The following is a 4,971-nucleotide window of genomic DNA, read 5'->3' as shown; positions in this document are numbered from 1 at the left end:
CTTTGCGGTTTCATTATTTTACTCAGGGTGTATATCTAATACACTATAATTAATCATGCTCCATCAATCTTTTGCAGGTACTCCACTCAAGTTCATTGTTCGTGAAATCATGAAGAGGAGTGTCCTTAGTGATGGGTTCAGGGTTTGTTTCTCTCTCTCATGTGGAAGATTTTCATAGGTAATCTTGGTGCTCTCATTATATTGGGATCCTTGTTTCCAAATTTTTTTAGTGTACCGCTTTACTGAAATGGTACCCCCAATTTTCAGGTTCACTCTTATAGTTGGCGTCGACTATTTGACGAGGGTTTATAGGGTTGTAGCTTGAGGGAAGCACGGGTAATTTCGGGGTCCGTGACGTTTAAAATTCTCTTATTACCTCCTGGTAAGGGATTTGGGACATTAGCCTTGTAGGCGCAAGTGAATTAAGAGGGGTTTTTGTTCCAATAGATTTGAAGGATTTCTGTACCAGTTTATTTATTCGTATGGCCCTTATACACCTCCTTTCCCTTTTGCATTTAGTTAATATTATACCGATGTCTAGTTATATTCTTATTAAGGTTTCTTCCACGATTACTCTTATTTGTTTGCTAATGATGTATAGGTTCAGGGGCCAAGGAGTCCCTTCCCAAGTCAGCACCCCCTCTTAGGCAGTTATTCCTAAATCAGCACACCCTCTTAGGGAGTTGTATATTTCTTTGGTTAGTTTGGTCTTTTTGTTGGTTAACTTGCTTCCTTGGTTATTTCATTTCCTTACATTTTCTCTTTGTACCATCATTTAGTTTCATTTTTATTGGCATATTCATCCTTTTTAGTGTCTTTCCTTATTAGTACCCCCCACAACAACTTCACTCTTCATTTCGCCTATAGGTCGTTCTCCCTATCCAAGAAATTCTCATAGTGTGATTCGAGAACTTCTCTTACAGGTTGGGGTCTCCTACTCATTCCTGATGTATGATGGATGTTTACCACTGCAAAGGTCATGAGTGGCTTGTTAGTTATTTTCTTCCAAATAATGACCCTGGTTCTTCTTTTTTCTTTTGTATGTAAACGACACGCTAGTGCTTTAATAATTTGAAACCCTTGAAATTGGAAATGATTTAAATTCATTAGTGGATTTTATTTCTTTCCCTAGAGTGACAGGGTTGAAAACATTTTAGGCCAACATTTTAGGCCATTCTTGGCGCTGTTGGTAAGCTCTACATCTAAGTTTTACATAAATGTAATGTCCTTTTTTATTATTATTGTTTTGCCAATTTTAATACAATGTTATTACAAAAACCCTATACCCGTAGTTGTGGCATTCTAGATTTGGTTTGTACGTGTATGTATTGGAATCTTACAACTAGTTCCCATTTTTTTCTTTACCTTGCTCTCTCTCCATATAATATACTCTTCCTACGATTAGTTATGAGCTTAATGTGGAATGAAGCCCTTATTGATAACGTCATCTATTCTGATACTTACAAATTTTCTAATGGATTCTTTTGTTAATAGATATTGTGTAATTCAATTATCTCTTTATTATGAATCTTTGTATTTAACACACTTAACCTTTATACTACCATTTGTTTGAATATCTTTAAGAGTGTATTGTTCTTATGAACCATATTTACTACATTATGTTATCTTTTTATTTGTCATTCTCATTTTTTTTTTATAGGAACCATGTTAATTACTATAACTCTAGAAGTATATCTAAGTCGTGTTACTGACTTTCAAGTGCTTCTAGCGTACTTGTTTTATAGTCTTTATAGACAATTTTCTCATGATATATTTTTTATTTTATTTTTTTGACTCTTAGATAGCTAGGAAGGTTTAATTCCACCTCCAGTATATACTAGTGTTAAAATGAACAAGGTATCTAATGCACCTACACTTTAATATCTAGGCCATCTATAACCATGTGTGTGAAATGCTAAATTTCAAGTTCTATAGTATGCATGCAGAAAAACCTTTTGTATCACTTCCCACTTTTGATTCCTTTCAAAAAGTTTCCTATGCAAAGTTACATAGGGTTTCAGATGTTGTCGACAACCCTACCGATATTCGACATGAATTCAAGCCCTTCCCATGTTCAAGGGAATCTTTGCATCTCACCTCTACTAAAAAAAGAGAAAACAACTTGGCTTATATCTAATATCCAAATCTCTCTTTGTAAAATTAAAACCCTCAACAAATTTTCACTCTTGGCATGCACTTATATTTAATGAAATAAATTTTACCCTACATGCACCAGGGTCTTTATTCGAGTTCCCACTTAATGTGCACAATATCGGTTTTATTTTCGTAATTCTACCCTTTGCATCTAGAATAATCTTGTTATATATAAATCCACACATATAGACTTTCGTGATAAGTTGGTCACTCCTAACTACCACACAAAAAGGCTTATATTTGAATTTAATTTCTTACTTATCCAAAATTGAATGTATATGCTTCTTATATCTATATATTTCATATACCTAAGGATTCCCCCACAATCCATTGTCCATTTATCTTGCTTAGATTCCTGCCTAATAGATTCCACCTATATAGATACTACACATATATACATGCTACATATATAGAACAAAATCATATGCCAACGAACTACTATGCAATTTATGTTAGTAATACCTGTACATATCAGTAAACATTCAACAACTATACATGAACATCCCTGACAACACTATCAATCAAAATTCGTCATACATAAAAGAACATAAACAAAATTCTAATTGAAATTTATGCTTGGTAAAAATACTCAGGATTTGAGCATGTTCCTCCCAACTATAAACTTCCTCCACCAGTTCCCCTCGAGCTATGATCAACTTGCCTTCTGAATAAACAACCCCATTGATTACTTGGTCAGTCATTTTTATAGATTTTGTCCTCACCAATTTTTTAGTAGTGTCCCACTTTTGGGTTTGATAACCCTTTTTCCTAGACCTTTTGTTTATCTTTTTCGAAAAAGGTTCTTTTTATTTTATTTAAAGCCTATATTTTTCTCCTGCAATGCTTTATTCCAGCCTACTTAGTATCTTTCTCTAACTAATTAACTTAATATGATCTTTCTCTCCCATCATATTAAACCCAGTTGTTTTTAATTATTTTTTTCCTAGGAATTTTTAGGAGCTTTTTAGGGAAGATCCATCTTGGATTTGACCACCAACAACTATTTCCAAGCTGGCAAAAATATTCTATCTCTAGTTCTATTTTCTAGATCATTTCCAACATTTTATTTATTAGGAACAATTAGGTCAATTACATCATCAAAAAATTTTAAGCATGGCTTCCATAACCATCCAGTCCAATAGGTCCATGTTTAAGATACTCAACATTAAAAATAGAAAATAGGTGGGTATTACACCTTCCCCCCTTTTTCATTCAACATTGTCCTTAGTGTTAGATGTCTAATTATTTTCCTCTTGAAAGAGTGCTGGAAAGGCCTCACACATTTTGTCTCCCATTACCCAGGTGGCCTCCTCGAGTGTAAAGTACTTTCATTGCACTTTAACTTGAGCGATGGCATGATTCTGAAGAAATGTTTCTCTATGATCTAATATGTGAAGTGGTTCTACCAGGAAATCTCCTTCTCATTCCACCTTTATCAAACTAAAATCAATTGTATGAGAGATAACATGAACATATTTCTTTACTAAAGAAACATAAAAAACATTGCGTACTTTTATGTGACTGGGTAATGCCAGCTAATATGTTGGCAATATAACTCTATCTAAAATTTCAAAAGGAGCACAAAATTGTGGTTATAATTTAGGATAGGTTCCTTCCTTGTTTTATTTTTACATTCACATGCTCCCAAATTTTAAATTACCTATTTATTTAATTATTTATTTATTTCAATCAGCATAACTTTTTTGTCTATCCTATGTAATTTTTAGCTTATGTTTGATTTTTCTCACCACCCTTTCCATTTCCTACAATGCATCTAGTCCTAAAATTACCCTTTCTTCCATCTATATCTAGCTAAGAGGCATGTGGCATTTCCTCCTACACAGTGTTCGAAAGGACTCATTTTTATAGACGCTTGAAAACTATTTTTATAGGTAAATTATGCTAGATATAGGAACTCTTCCCACTTGGTAGGTCTATCCATGACATACATTCTTAACATGTTTTCTAAAATTTGTTTGGTTATCTCTATTTTCCTATTTGCTTCAGGGTGATAAGCTATACTAAAATTAATCTAGGTCCCCATTCCTCCAAACAAGTCCTTCCAAAGTTTGGAAGTTAATTTTTCATCCTTATCAAATATTACCATTTTTGGCATCCCATGTAATCAAAACGTTTTCCCCATGAATATGTTTGCAGTCTTTGTTCTTCCAAATGTAGACTATACTAGTATAAAATGTGATTTCTTACTTAGTTTGTCTACAACCACCATAATTGAGTCATTTTACCTTCTTATTTATGCTAGTCCTGTAATAAAGTCCAAGGAAATTACTTCCCATTTCCATTCTGGGATGGGTAGTGGGTTTAATAGTCTAGATGGGTGTTGACGTTCTACCTTCACCTGCTAACACTCTAGATATTTGGACAGATATTCCACCACTTCCTTCATACTAAGCCAATACAATTCTTTTCTTAATGCAGTAATCATTTTTTGATATCCAAGATGTTTTCGATATTGTTTCTTATGATGTTTGTTTAATATAAGATGTTTTAAATCATTTTCATTTGGGATGTAAAGTCTATTTTTTGTAGGTTAACATTTTTTATGAATTTTCCACATAACTTAGAGCTTCTACCTATCACAACTTCTGATGAATTTCCTCATACATCTGATCCTTTGGTATAGAATTTCTGATATGTTCTACAAAATATGTGGTAGCACTAGTAATAGAAATTTCCATTAGTGTGTTTTCATACCTACTCAAAAAGTCTTCCAACTTATTTTCTTTACCCTTAATATGCTTTATATCAAATTCAAATTCTCTAAGAAAAACCATCCACCTATCTTGCCTAGCATTG

The sequence above is a fragment of the Pinus tabuliformis genome, chromosome 3_1, assembly GCF_031772625.1.
Source record: "Pinus tabuliformis cultivar Carrire ecotype Pingquan chromosome 3_1, CPIR1, whole genome shotgun sequence".
Lineage (NCBI taxonomy): Eukaryota > Viridiplantae > Streptophyta > Pinopsida > Pinales > Pinaceae > Pinus > Pinus tabuliformis.
This window is presented reverse-complemented; position numbering follows the sequence as displayed.